Below are 15,073 nucleotides of genomic sequence, written 5' to 3' on the forward strand. Positions count from 1 at the left end.
AGGCTCAGTTAAAAATGCATTTACAACAAACTCACTGATTTTATTTTGATTTAGAAACTGTTTAGCAATAGATCAGAAAAGACTTGCACTGAAACCTTGGCTTGTAGTTAATTTAGAAGTGTGTGCATGAACCATTTGTAGAACGTCACACAATACAAACCAAGGTGGTTCTCTGCTGAGAAAACAGAAGATGTTAAAAGTTGTTACAGGTGAAGCTGGCAGAGGTGGCTGTCATTAAAGTTACCTAACGCATTCCTTTATGAGACCTTTTTTATGGTAGTGTATAACTTGAAAAAATTGGACCTGAGTTTTCCATGGCTAGCATCAGCCTTAGGCTAATTTTGGGGGGAAAGTTTCAGTAGGCAAAGCAGAAATTTAAGGGAAAACATATTGTTTAACCAATGGTTAAAAAAAAATCTTATAACAATCTTTTTGAGAAGCTGGAGAGCCTGGGGTCAGGAATCTGCAGAAACTCGGCTGTATCACAAGCCTCTGAAAATTTCCTATTATATAGTCTCTATGGGAGTTTGGCAGCAACAGTCCCTGAAGACTCCATCTGTGCTGGCCATACGTTAGAGCCCAGGGTATCTGGGCTGAATAGGAGTTTTCCTTATGTTTGGCCTCCAAATCTACCTGTGGCTCCTGTGGTTTATCTGTTCTCCCTTCCTACCATCTTTGTGGCTCTGTTTTATTCGTACTGGACCAAGTAGCACTGATGTTAAGAAAGCCAGACAAGAGGAATTTGCATCAATGAAGCTGCATAATCACGGCACTTTGGATATCAAGTTTTACTTACAGTGATACAGTGTAGAGGTCTGGAGCTTTTTGGAGGGAAAAACATTAGGATTTGGAAACGATCCAAATGTGGGATTTGGAGGAAAGAAGAAAGAAAAAGAAAAAAAGCAACCTCAAAGATTAAAGACCAAAGTGAATTTTTAAGTGACTTTGTGACAAGAGTGAAGAGGATGGGCTGGATTAATGTTTCGTTGAGTTTGAAGATACGGTGTCACAACAGAGCAAAGGGATGGAAGCGCACAACTGGAAGGGGACAATTAGAGCATGAAAGAAGGAACAGATTTTTAAGTCATTGATGTATATAAGGTGAAGGTAAAGGCACTCTTGTCAGTCTGTTGGCCTTTCAGCCCTACAGACAAGGTACTATATTGAGCCCCGCATTAAAGAGATTGCTGTACTTTATAAAAATGCTTGACTAGATAAAACAAGCAGCTAGTAGTCCTGTGGGACTCTGTCAAAAAAATGCATGCCTTTTACTTCCACAACACGGATTTTAAGGGAGACTGAACAGGTACTTGGAAGAGATACCTGTTGGGGTAACTGAGAAGGCAAACCACAGGAAGCTCAGAAAATGCCCTAAACTGCTTCTGCTTGGAGGCTGAGAGATTATACTGGGTGAGGTGGACTCTTGATCTGAAATTGTATGGCCATTCATATATTCTAAGATGTCACAGATGGCATTTTTTGGAGCCCAGGATCCTTTTTATCTTACACAGTGTTAAGGTTTAGGGGCTTTAGGAAGGAGGGGAGAAGACCATTTTAAAGTTTCCCAAGCTGCAGGCAGAGCTCAGCTGAGATATTTAACAGAGATTTAAAGGCCTTCCAGGGAGCAGTTTGCTGACTCTTGGGTTACCTTCCTGTACAGTCTGGCACCTCTCTGTTGCACACGTACATTTGCTGAGTGTAACTGGTTGGATTACTTGGTTATGCCACTAGATAACATTCCATATAGCATATAAACTGCTCTATGTCATGCTGCCTGATTCATGCCCCCAAAAGATACATTAACTGTTTAATTTTATAAGGTGAGTTTTCTTTCTGAAAATTAAAGTGTTTTTCCAGCCATTTCACAGGCTCAGAACAGAAAATCTGTGTGGTGTTTAGAAATGATTAGTTGCAAATTAATTATGGAAAAATGGCACAGTTTGCAGATTTGTTTTGTAAAAAGGCTGTTGTAATTTGATGTTAGATGGGAATGCTAATAGCTTAGGAAATAATTTGTATTTACTCCATTTTTTTTTTAATAGTATCTAACTTTTAAATAATTTTTATCTTTATACTTTCTCATTACGTTTCACTTCTTGGAGTTGTGGAATAAGCAAGAAAGAGATCGACTGTAGGACAACAATAGAAGATTGTCCCTCCAGCTTCCTCTTTCCTTGTAAAAAAAAAAAAAAAAAAAAAGGCAGGGAGGCAAAGAACTGACCTGGTGCTAAGTATCGTGAATGATGGTACGGGGAAGAAGCTGTTGTAATAGTTAACCCAGCAAAATACAAATGAAGTTCATTCACAAGCAGATTGCTAATGGTCCCATTTTCAATAAAGCTTTTGTTTTCAAGGATGTAAAAGGAGGACAGAAGGTGTCCTGAGCAGGGAATCTAAGTATTTTTGGTCACCCTGAGTAAAATCCCTGACATAAAAAATGCTTTCATAATTGTTACCATCACTCTGGCCAAAAATCAGTTAGACTTAACAGAGATTCTGGTGAAACTTTTCTCTAATGACTATGATAGATGTTCTGTCTACTAATTATCTCCAAAAAATTAGGCCTCCAAAAATTTTGCCTAAGGATAAAACATAATTTAACCAGACTAATAGTAACTCTTAGTTAGGATATATGTAGAAGACTTAAGAAAGGAACAGCTGAAAGTAAATATGGTAAGAAATTCTATTTAGGTCTTGGAAATTATTCAGTCTGAAGAGAAAAAAAAAATAATTACAGATTTCCATGTCTCTTTCTTAGTTATTAATTCACTTCTGTCATTTGTAAAATTAAAATTGCTTCCATTCTTAACTTACATCTCAACTACTTGATTACATATCCGCACTTCAGAATGCTATTTGATTTCGAAATGTTATGATTAATTTTGGAATTTTTATGAAGGGAGAAATTATAAGGGACATGTTCAATTAAACTCATATTCATTTTTCTGAGCCAAAATTGAAAACAGGGATAGCCCAAGAAAATGTTTTACTCTGGATTCTTTCTATTATATCATGGCAGTAAACTATAGATGAACCAGAATTCACAGTGATAGGTGTGACAAAACATTCACAAGTAGGTTAGTTATTTTCTCCATTTTAACTAGTTTAGATTAAGCCTGAGAAATTAATTCCTCAGAGGTAACCATTCATGTCATTTTTATTCAAAATATGCAAACTAGTGCAATTTCTAGCCAAGCAGTGTAAGCACAATAAGCATTTTACAGCTTTCATTTATTTAAAAGCTATTTAAGTATATCAAAGTATTTTAAAGATAATCCATTAGCCAAACTCTAAACTCTCCAAGCAAAGGTTTTCCTAGATGGTAACTCCTTGATCCTCCCCCAACTCCCTTTTTTCCTCCACAGAGAAACATTTAATTTACTACCAGATTCTTATTTAAGCTACTGCATTCCCCCTGCCTCAGCTGAAGGCACTACCTGGGAGGTGATTGCTGCTACCTGGGCTCAGGATGGATCATGGGAGAAGCACTTTTTTTTTCCCTCCTGGAGAGATAGAAGTGGTAAGGTGCATGCTCTTTCTTCAGCCACTTGATTTTTTTCTATGCTATGTAATTTATGTTTAGAAATATCTTTGATAATCTAGTAAATCTAATAAGATTGTGCAAGAGCATATTCCTTTCTCCTCAGATATTTTTTAGTTTTGTTATTGCTGTGGTTTTGTTATATTCCTGGAAATTTGGGGTTAATACCTCAATCACTTGGTCTTTTCAGTCTGTGTTTCTTTTGGTCGGCAATGTATTAAAAGGGAAAGCATAGAAGTTTTACTGAGTATAAAATGGTCTGTTCAAGTCTCACCACCTTGTCCTCCAGGAAAAAAAAGAATATCTCTTTGCAATTTATGTATTTTGGATGTTTTTACTGCTGACTTGTTTGAAAGTGCCCTTGAAATTAGACACAGGGAAGCTTTCTGGATGGCAGAGAGTAAGGAGATAATGTTCTGTGCTCTAAACAATGGTAATCTTCTGTTTGAACCTGAGAGGTTAGAAGAAAACAGGGTTAGAATGGATCTCATTTTCAGTGGCATTGCCTGTTAGGGTATGACATCCTTTCAGACTCCCAATCTGCAGTTGAAAAGGAGAGAAAAGAGGCTATATGGCCTAAGAGAGAAAGGGAGTAGTATTAGAACACTAAATTTAGAGTTAAGTTTTCTTTAAAGCCTTGCAAAATAAAGCTGACTTTCTTGTGTGTTGCAAGCAGTGGAACATATTTTTGTTGGATGATGATGGAGGGGTTTATACAAGTAGTGCTTCTGCATCTGATTTTCCATCAGAAGCATGCAGGTGTGTTGTGTTAACTGACAGTACAGGTACATTGAGAACAAAATATGAATTAGCCACTACAGTGCCAGTTTTCATGTATACTGGGTATGGTTTTTGTCCATTATGCAAATGGACGTATCCATATGTTTTTCATATGTCAACTCTGGCCTTCATCATCTTACAAATATTTTTCAAAATGTTGCTAAATTTCATGCAATTGGAAAGAACAAAGCATTAAGGACAATAATTTCATGCTTTGTACAGTATAAACAAAAAAACCCCAGAACTTTCCAGGCAAGGGAAGAGAGTGTGTCAAATTAATCTATAAAAGTCAGACAAAAGGACTTTGCTTGGAAAAGAAATGCAGAGTGGTTTTAATTAACATTTTGCTTCAGGTCATGCCATGTTCTTTCAATTAGGACTTTGCTGTAAGAAAGACTGTCTCTTCCTAAATGTCTTTAGCCCTTTAAAGGGAAAGACTTGGTCATTTTCCAGAGATGGGGGAATGGGATATTTTCAGTTGTTTTTAGTATGGAAGAGTATGAATTGTCATTCTCTCTCAATTCTGAATATAGCTGAGAAGAGTCAGGATCAAGCAAATTTAAGTGCCGTTCTTAAACTCTTCATTTTTCTTCAGTTCAGCTCTTTTTTTGTTCAGAATATTTTTCCATTGCAAAATGCTGGTGTAAATAATTTCCCTTGATGCTTTAATCACTGCTTTTCTTCAAGGTTCAGTATATCTATTTAATAGTTTGGCCGCAGCATTTTGTTGGAATGGGAATAGCTTTCTGTGTGTTGTCTTTCAGTGTATGTCTTAAAGTACCTTAAAGCATCTTAGAGTTTTAGATAGAACCTGCAAGCATGTTGCTGCTACTTTCTCATTATAACTTCTTTTTTTAACAATAATGTGTTTCCTCTGTATGTGTTCTGCAACAGGCCCCTTTTGTTTCTAACCTCCTAGTTCTGGGTGGAATAAAGTACTGAAGCAAACAGGAAGGTTTGCTGAGGAACTCTCTGAGTTCCATGACAATTTCCCCTTGGGTCCAAGCTATAGCCCACTTCCAGCTGATACATGCAGAATAAGTGCCATAGTTCCCATCTTGCCTACTAAACCCAAAGATAAACAAGCAAGAAGGATAAACTAGCGTATCTCCGTATCTAAAGAAGACCTACAAATGAACTGTAGAAGTCTTATTCATGAATATTTCCCATGTCTTCCACAAGCAATTTTGCAAACACTGTTAACAAAGATGCCCCATGCTGCCAATCTGTGGGCATCACCATCCCTTAAGTAGTAAGGACCATGACTGGGGGAAAATAACATCTAAACCAGGATAATGCTGCATGGGGTCATATAAATATCAACCTAGGTCTTTAATTATGTACAATATATTTTAAATAGTCATGTTTGCTTTAACATTGAATTTTGCACTACTGGAATAGCACTGATGTTACTAAAATGATACTGTAGATTAGCAGCAGTGTGGGACTTTTTTTTTTAAATACTACTTAGTTTGCAAACTGAGCCCTCAAAAGTTCAGGAATTCCAACTCCAGAACTGCTCTTGCTATCTCAATTTGCCAATTTATGCATCAATCCTACTCTCCTTATGTGACAAACATCTTGCTGAGAAAATTTGTGCATAGTCCTCTAATCAGACAGTATCATAACATATTTCTATAAGGACATATAGGTAATTGTAAATCTACTATTTCTCAGCTTTTGGTTTAACCTCCTAGACAGTGGAAATTACTTTTAGAAATTCTCTTTGAGCTGCTAGGTATTTTAGAAGAGAAAAAAAAGAATTCCTTGGCAGTCTTGAGTGCTGGGGCTGCAGCTGCAGCATGCCACAGTGGTGCGAGTCCAGCTCCTTCCCATAGTTAGGGCCATCTTTTTATTCTGAGATGTTACCAGCATCTTTCTGTGGAATGCATGTGGCAGGGGAGATCATTGTTTTAGGCACATCACTCATCTCCAAAAATGGTGCCTTCTACTCATCCTTTGCAAACAATTTCAAGTGCTTAATGAAAATAATGTTGGACCTTCTCAGGCAAAGCTCAGAGGAAGCTTTTAAGACTGAAAGATTTAGCCTAAATATAGGGTGTGCTATGAGATCCCAAAATAAGCGAAAAAAGAAAATAGTCTCAGTAGTCTTATACAACACAATATATCTTTGAATGCATTGGTGTGAGCTTTGGTGCTGGGCATGAAGTTTGTTAAATACTTTACATTATTAACAATAGAAAGTGAAGAAGGTTTGGTTTTGGTGGAAAAGATATTATATACAAGAACATAAACAATGTTAGCTCTTGCAGCCTATTAGATCTAGCTGTCAGAGTCTGACATAATGTAATAGGTGTCTCATAATACTTTATACTGTTATATTTACAGACCAACATACTTATGGCAAAGTAGTTTGATTTTTTGGAAATACTCTCTAGAGGTGCCTGTGTTATTCAGAGTATTGAACAGAAATTTTTAGTGCCTACTTGACAGTTGTGAGCTCCCTGATAAAGCTTGCCATCTTGTGCATTTCCTTCAGCTATGTTTATTGTATTTAAACAGCAATGGGCAGAATTACTACCTTGTTGCTCTCTAAGTACTTAGCTGTTTACAGGCATTTGCTGTCTAGGTTGGATCCTATTTAATTTTTGCCAGTCAGCTATAGAATACTGTACTTAATTGTAAGTGAGATTTGGGCATTAAATCAATTTGTTGAAAGTATTTTATGCTTTCTGGCTATTAGGAAATGCAATATATTAATAGTGTCACGTCTTGGCTCCTAGGCTGAGGCAAGTATATTGAATTAATTCCAAGAATGAAGATGACTGCTAACAATGCACAGTGTTATGGTTTCAAATCTCTACATATTTGCTTCGAGTCTGCATTCCTCTTCCAATCCATTTCATGCCTGAGTCAGCTCATTTGTCTGTGCTGCAGGAGATATCATGAGGTATGCAAAGCTTTGGTGTATTGTATGTGCTTTTCTAAACAGGCTGGATATATTTGAGTCAATGTGTCTGTCTATATAAGAGAAACTGTTAGGATCCCTTTAACTTTTCTATTAAGAAGGACCGGGAGGGTAACAATTGCATTTGGGTGTCTTCTGTTAACGTGGCTGGAAAATGGAGAAGGTGGAAGATAGGAGAGCGTGGTTAACCACAGAACCAAACACATGTAGCGGAACTGCAGGGCCCCATCAGGAGAGGGGCGAAAAGAGCTGCCAAGGGGGTGCGTTTCTGGTGTCGTGCAAGAGCCTCAAGATCCAGTCTGAAGGGTGGTAGGCTGCAGAGTTTAACTTGCTGAAAAGAGGTCAGATCAGGCCCATCACAGAGATCTAGCACACTCAAGAGAGCCAAGGGGAGAGATGGCAAGCACAGCTTGACCCAAAACAAATTGCAGTCCCAGCACAGGGAGAGCTTTGGCCTGCAGGGAAGCTAATCCCTGGAGGTGCTGGCATTGCATAAACCCACTTTGAACCAAACTCAGCACAGAGAATCTGCACAGCTCTAATTGAAACAGCCTTTTGTTGTAATGAAAAGAAAGCTGCAGAAGGCATGGTAAATGATGAATCCTTTCCTTTTATTTGGAGCCCACGATTGGCTTGCTAGTGTTATACAAAGAACATTCTGCACTGAAAGTCCGTTTGAAATTTAGTCAAACATGGCAGTAAATGATGTAACTTACTGGCGGGAGCTTCTCCAGACCTCTACTGTTCTATTTGTTTATTAGTAAGGCATGTTTCACAGTGCAACTTTTTTTTTTTTTTCCCTTTCTTTCTTTCTTTCTTTTTTTTTTTTTTACTTTACAGATTCTACATTTGCTTTTCTCAAATATTTCCTGCTTAGGCTTTTGCTTAAAGCAATTCTAATCAAATGATTGGTTTAATTAATATCCTTAAATCATGGATTTGGACCTTTTTGACATGTGGTAATTTTCCACATTCATTAAAACCACAACTCTTCAGAATTAATAATTGCTTCCAGGCTCTTTAGAAATAAATAAATGCTGGACTCTTCCATTTGATGCATTACTATACCCTTTATCATGAGCTGTAATCCTTACTCTTCTTTCTAATCTTCTGGTTTATCATTCTAAATACTTTTTGATCTCAAGTTTTATGACACAGTAAATTTGCTTGGGTACACAACTGAACTTTGACCTTACGAAGGCATTCAGTCAGATCTGTTTATAAAGGTATTTAGGATCATTTGTGGCTTTTGAAAACAATTAGGGAACTACATATTTCTTTTCTCCTTCAAGTTACATATAAAAATTTGTATGCATATGCTTGTTTCTTTGTGTGTAAGAAATATGCTTACCAGTTTTATGGAAGAAAAGGTTAGATGCGTTAGAAACGCTTCAGAAAATCTGTTCCAGATTTTTCTTTTGTTGCTACCATTTTCTACAGTAACACTTAGAGATTTTTTTGCTGAACCAAAACCACAGGTTGAGTTAACTGGAATTTAGGGGCAGATTTAACTGGTTCTTTCCACCAGCTACTTCAGCAAGTCCAGCTTAACCAGAAGGACTGTGGACTCCAAAAGGGACACTCCATGGGCTATTTGTCTCTTCAGGACATCTTCTGCTCTGGGGGGTGAGGGGGAGTGGGGAAATCGGTCTTCAAGTTCTAGCTTTTCTTGAATGTCATATGAATATAAAAAGTAGTCAGGGCTTAAGTCACTCCTGTTGTTTGTGTGCAAGCTGCTCCCAGCAGCCAAACTTACATAAATAAACTGCTGCAAGAACCTGGTCTGTCTTACCCAGTCTCCCAGCTTCAGAGATTTTCCAGAGCTTTGCTGATCCTTTTCAGCCTCCCTGTATCTCCTGAAGACACCAAACAAGAGATAGTGGGGCTGTAGCAAAGAAATGTGGCGATAAGAAGCCAATGGTTATATTGTGAAGATACGGTATTTTGCAATGTATCTGAGATCTGCAAGGTGTTGGCATCCCTGTAGATCCTCTTGAGCACAACAGAATATAGTCTAAATATGATACACTATCTTTTTTTCCAAGCTTTCTAAATTCCATGACTCCCATGACAACTACAGAAATATTTGCAGTAGGGAGGATTTTTGAGGAATATCTTTATCTTCAATTTCCATTTGAGTTTAGGTTTTAATGTCTAAGATGCTCTTACCAGAAAAGATGTATTTGATTTGGGATTTTTTTAATCATTTGGTGAGAATTTTACAAAATCCACCTGGAACTCAATTAGAGATCTCAAATGTAGAAAGTTGAGTTGACCCACAAAAGATTTATATTCATAAGCATATAATTATGCAAAAGACAAGTTGTTCCTGAAAATGTCGGCTCCCACATGCAGTGAAGCCTTGTCTTCATTGTAATGCCATGCAGTGTTTACAGTATTTGAGCTACTACTAGAATAGATTGGATCAGATCCCAGGGTGGCATCCTTGCAGCTGGCTAATAGATGTGTCTTGTGACCAGTGGGAAGACTTGGGTTGGAAAAGTGAATATGGAGTATTTTTACTACAGATGTCTCCTGGTAGTGTGAGAATGTAGCACCTATATGTTTGTATACAACTGTGTGTGTCTGAGTTCATATGCTGTTCCTGTTGTCTGAAGAGGACTGGTTTGTATTAATACTGTTTTGTTGCAACTGTTGCTGCAAAAAGGGACTTTTCACACTGGGCCATAACAGCAAGACTAGACCATGTAAGACAGGAGAGGTATTCCTCTTCTGCTAAGCATGATAACGTCTTGACTAGAATAGTGTGTCAGGTTTGGGGTTTTTGCACCTCAAGTAGAAGTGTGCCCATTGAGGGGTTCCAGATGAGGGCAACAAAAATGACCACGAGTCTAGAAATTGTGAGCTATGAAAAAAAGGTCAAAGGAGTTGAAACTGCTTAGTCTAGAGAATACTGGGATCACCAATATAGTCATTGTCTATTAAAGGGCTACTGCAATGGCAGAAGGTGACTTTTCCCCACATTTGCATGGGGTAGGAGGACAATAAGTCCTATGGGCTGAAACTGCAGCAAAGACGACTTGGATTAGACTTTAGGAAACCTAACAGGGTGGTGAGTCACTGGAGTAGACAGCCCTGGAGATCATCTGTCATGGGAGGCCTTCGAGAACAGATTAAGCAACTGTTGGTCAGGAATGGCATGGGTATAACCGATGTTACCTCATGGCAAAGAAACACTCCAGATGACTTTTTAGAGGCCCTTTTCAATCTCATGGTTTCTCTGAGGACCTGATTTTATTAAATGGCAGGTAGTTTTCCAGCCTGACACAGATTGAACACTGGCCCTTATTGTTTGCACATTAGGTGCATTTTTAGAGTGTAGAGCTTGCCAGAAAAATGCAGCTGCTTATTGACCAGCAGCTGGCACTGCCTCCTTCCTGGCTTGCAAGTGAGATGCTGCTGACCAAAGGGAACAGGAGGTTCTCTAATTCCCTGTTTGTGTGCAGCCATAACACTCCAGGCTTCAAAGGGGAAGGAAGATTGAACACTCTTTGTTCAGAAATTAAATATTGCTGTCTAATAAAAATTGACTGGAAACAATTTCAGAGTCCAAAACCTTCTGTTGGAAATAGTAGTGGTTATCAAACCATCAGTCTGATGCTTGCCCGGTTAATATATGCCTAGTTTAGCTTATCTGAATTTAAGTCTTTTCAGAGAACTCTGCTTCTCTCTCAACCTTTTTAGTATTACTGCTTTTTTCTTCCCAAATAAGGAAGCTTGAACCATAGTGTGTGCCTGCCAAACTTTAGCTTTTTGGAGCTGCAAATATGAAGCAGGATGCTATCTGTTTTTATGAGGTCTTTCTGTTATTTCTATAATCCTCAGCCAGCCAAGAACCCCTCATTTATCCTCCTGTTCTAATACTGCTGTGTAAACAAAAGGCAGACACGGTCTTGGTTCCAACTCAGCTAAAAATCGAAGCAACTCAATGTAACTTATAGATGGACCTATTTTCCAGAAACGTGTATCTTTTTTTAAAGAAATTGTATTACTGTCCTTTACTTTTGAGGAACACCTGAAGATAAGTTACTTTCTGAAATATATTTTAATTTGTTTTACAGGAGAGCCCAGAGGCCTCCTTTACAATTAGGGTTTCATTATGCCAGATATTGAGCAGTGCCTACGCTGAAGAATTTGTTTACTTTAAAAGCAGATGAAGAGTTTTGTAAGAAATGTGGAGGATGATAGTGAAAATAATATGATTATGTACCTAAACACTTATTTGAAATGAAGACATATTTGTAAAAGCTGCAAGATTAAAAAAAAAAAATCTTGACATTACTAAACCTCTATTTTTTTTTTTTTTTGTTGTGGCCAACTCTAGTATAAGAGTATTAATTCCTACTAAGTGAGTGTGCACATAGGCTGTTGTAAATCTCTTCTTTTCAAGTGAAAACCTTTGTGTGCTGTTATAAAGGCTGATGTTTTCCCTAATTTATAATCTTGCTTAAATGTAGGGCTTTTAAAAATATGTTTAATGACTCTATGGTGCAAATTACAAAGTCTTTAGTTTCTTCAAGATTATCTTTCATAAATAAAAAATTCTTGGTTCTTCTTCCTCAGACCCTGAAATGTTGCAGATACTAGGATTAATATCTGACCAAGTCAGAGGTAAAATTTCCATTAACTTCATGGGGGATTTTGCTCCATCAGTATTCAAAATTAGAAAAGTTACACTGAGGTTTCTGATCTTACTTAAGAAAATAAGGCCTTCCTTTTTGCAGTGAACCTCTCTGTGAAGTACCAAGACGCTTTCTAACAAAGCCTGCAGTGAGGCAGGTTATTATTTGTCTGTTGTAAATTAGATTTGATTACAAATTTTATTAAGAACATGAGAAAATGATTCTTATGTCTTGGTTACGCATTGGCACTGTTGTGGTTTCCCCTGTTCCTTGAGTGAATTTAAAGTAACGTATCCTTTTGCAGACATTTAATATAGTAGAAAGGTAGAGTTGGTTTTGTTTTGCTTTAATCTACAAGTGACATTCATACTGATTTAAAAACTTTGATATTACAAAGCACCTTTTTACCATAAATTTGTAAATGAACAGTAGGTATAGTCTCATAAAACTGAACAGCAAGGTTATATGAAAAATGTAAAGAAATATAGTACTTGAAGTAGCATCCTGGAAAAAGGTCATAAAAGGAATGGAAAATAAGGCTTATAAATGAGGTCAATTCTTATATTGAGAAAACAAACTTTAAGATAAACAGTATCTTAATTCTTCCAAACCAAGCCAGATAGAACATCATATGAATAGTGAAAATAAGTATATAATCTTTTCCATTGATTTTGGATAATTTTAATAATCAACATGTGCGAAACTTGGAAACATTTTATGACATAATATTTATCAGTGATCAGTAAACCCATTTCGTACTTTGTCTTTTGATGATGTTCCAGAGACTGCACAATTTCAACAGTCCCTGAAATCTTAGGGACAAATATTTTCATTGGATCTGTTTTCTGCTCTTCAGTAAGAATTTTAAATGAGTAACAGTTCAAACTTAAATACATTTATTTTCTAGTTTTCTTAAAGGAAAAGAAACTAATCTTTGGCTGAAGTAAAGCACCATTACTTTGTAACAACATTAATGCTATGTCAGTTAATGCCAGCAAAGGATTTCAAAATTCATGGATGTTAAAATGTCTAACAAATGTAAAAATAGTTCTAAAACATTGTGAAACAAGAATGGAAGACTGAGATCCACAAAAAGAACAAAAACTAGTTTGGAGATAGTTTGCTACCAAGCTGCCTGTATTCAGAAATCAGCAGAAAATACACGGTTCCTATCTTAATACATGAACGAAAAAAAAAAAACCACCGAAGTAACACTACAAAAGGAAAAGAAGCTGGGCAGATAAAGCCACTGGCTAAATCATTAGTAAAAGAACTTGGCTTTTAAGAGCTGGACTAATTGCATACATTCCTCAAGCAAAATGGAACCTGACTGTGAAAATGTGAAGATTGACAAAAATCAGGACAAAATGAATCCAAAATATCAATAAACCTAAGTGCCATGTGAGAAACCAATCAATAGGGCAGGCAGTAGGGCACAGCTGCTGAACAGTCCACTTTAATACCATCAATAGCCCATGGGGAAAACTCAGCCTGTTGGTTTGGGAGCATGAAAGAAAAAGGTTAACTATAAGAGGAAAGAAAAAAGAAACAAAGTAAATTGTAAATTCATTGTTTTCAGGGGAAAGCATACTACTTGCAAGAATTTAATTAATTTCCGATTTTAGAGAACTGTCTGGTGCTGATTTAAAAGAGATGTTTATCCTCTGCACCAGAATTGAGGAGGGAATGATGGTAAACTTAAGGTAGAGTGTTCAGAAGTCAAATGGCTGAGCTCTGGTCTTCTTCAGATTCAGTGGCAAAAATCCAAAAACTGCAGTCAAAGAAGAAATGGATCAACAGTCAGCTCTGCAGACCTTCTTAGCCCTTTTTTTAAAATTTAATTGTCATGCAGCAACATCATTGGTTTCTTTGCTAAAGCATTCTCAGCAAATTCCAAGGGGTCAGAATTTATTTTAAAACCTTTGCAGAGGTATTTGTGGAGGCAAACACACTGATGGAGCTGAGGGACATGTCAAACAGTATTAAAGTTGGTAAGAAATGGACTTTATAAACATGGTGTGTTTCAAATGTGCCTCTCTCTGTCCAGATAGCTTCTACCACTGCCAGAGGCTTTGCTCCAGAAGTGTCCTCCTTGTAGCTCCATAGGAGCACAGCCCAAAGCTTCCCCCTGCCTGCAAACAGCTACATCTTGGAAAATGCCTATGGTTACTCTGTGCTTGTAACTGTGCAGCTCACTACTGCCTCTCCTCCCTGCAAGTGAGATTTAAAAGCCACAGATGAGCTTGAATATATGTGGATTGCATCTCAAAAAGATCATTGTACATTATTGCACCCTTAAAAATGTCACAGAACTGTTATGTGAAGCGAATGGCAAAGCTGTAAATCGCCATTTCACACGAACTGTTCTCCAGCGCATAATTTTATTCAAGTAGTAGTGTTTTAAAGACGTCCTTTGCTTGATGGCTGCTGTAGACTTTGGCTTTATGGGATATCCCTTTCTCTGTTGTTAGTTCTAGTAATGTTGGAGCTGTGGTGCTACTGTTCCAAGATGCAAAGCTCTCCCTCTGCAAACTGCAGGTTTAGGAGTAGCTCCCGTAGATCCTTGCAGCTTGCTTTAGTACTGTGTTGAAGGTCTTCCAACATCTGTTTTCAGCCTCATTAATTAACTGCTCTGATACAGTAAAATGTGATATGCTTGAATTCCCATACCTTGGCAACTGAGCAGAAGCCAAAGTCAGCTTTCTGAAAAAGCAACGTGCAAAACCAAGTGTGCTTCATTGCTGTGTTCATTCTAGTCGCTGTGGTGAGGTCAGGTTCCTCAAAATCTGATTAGTCCTCTATTATAAGGAGATAAACAGTCTATGGTTTGCAGTGAGAAGATCTTTGCTCTTTCATCTGTTAGAAATGCTTTTTATTTTAATTCTGTGTTTCTCCTGCTTACTCCCACACCCTTCAACTATAACTGCTCCTTGTGTCTCAGATACCCTTGGCCATACTGGCTAGCATGTGCTGCGTAGGCCTGGGATATTGGATTTTGACCTGATGCAGCTCTGCTGTCTTCTTGGGCAAAATCCTGTGGTTGCTGATTTGTGTAGTGTAACTTTGCTATCATAAAATTTCAGATTTGCTTTTATTGGTGACCTTTTCCCCCTCTTGCTGAAGAAATGCTTGGGACAGACCTATTTGCATTGCCTCTGCAATGTGCCAATTACTGTGTGT

The sequence above is a fragment of the Aquila chrysaetos genome, chromosome 1 (genome assembly GCF_900496995.4).
Source record: "Aquila chrysaetos chrysaetos chromosome 1, bAquChr1.4, whole genome shotgun sequence".
Lineage (NCBI taxonomy): Eukaryota > Metazoa > Chordata > Aves > Accipitriformes > Accipitridae > Aquila > Aquila chrysaetos.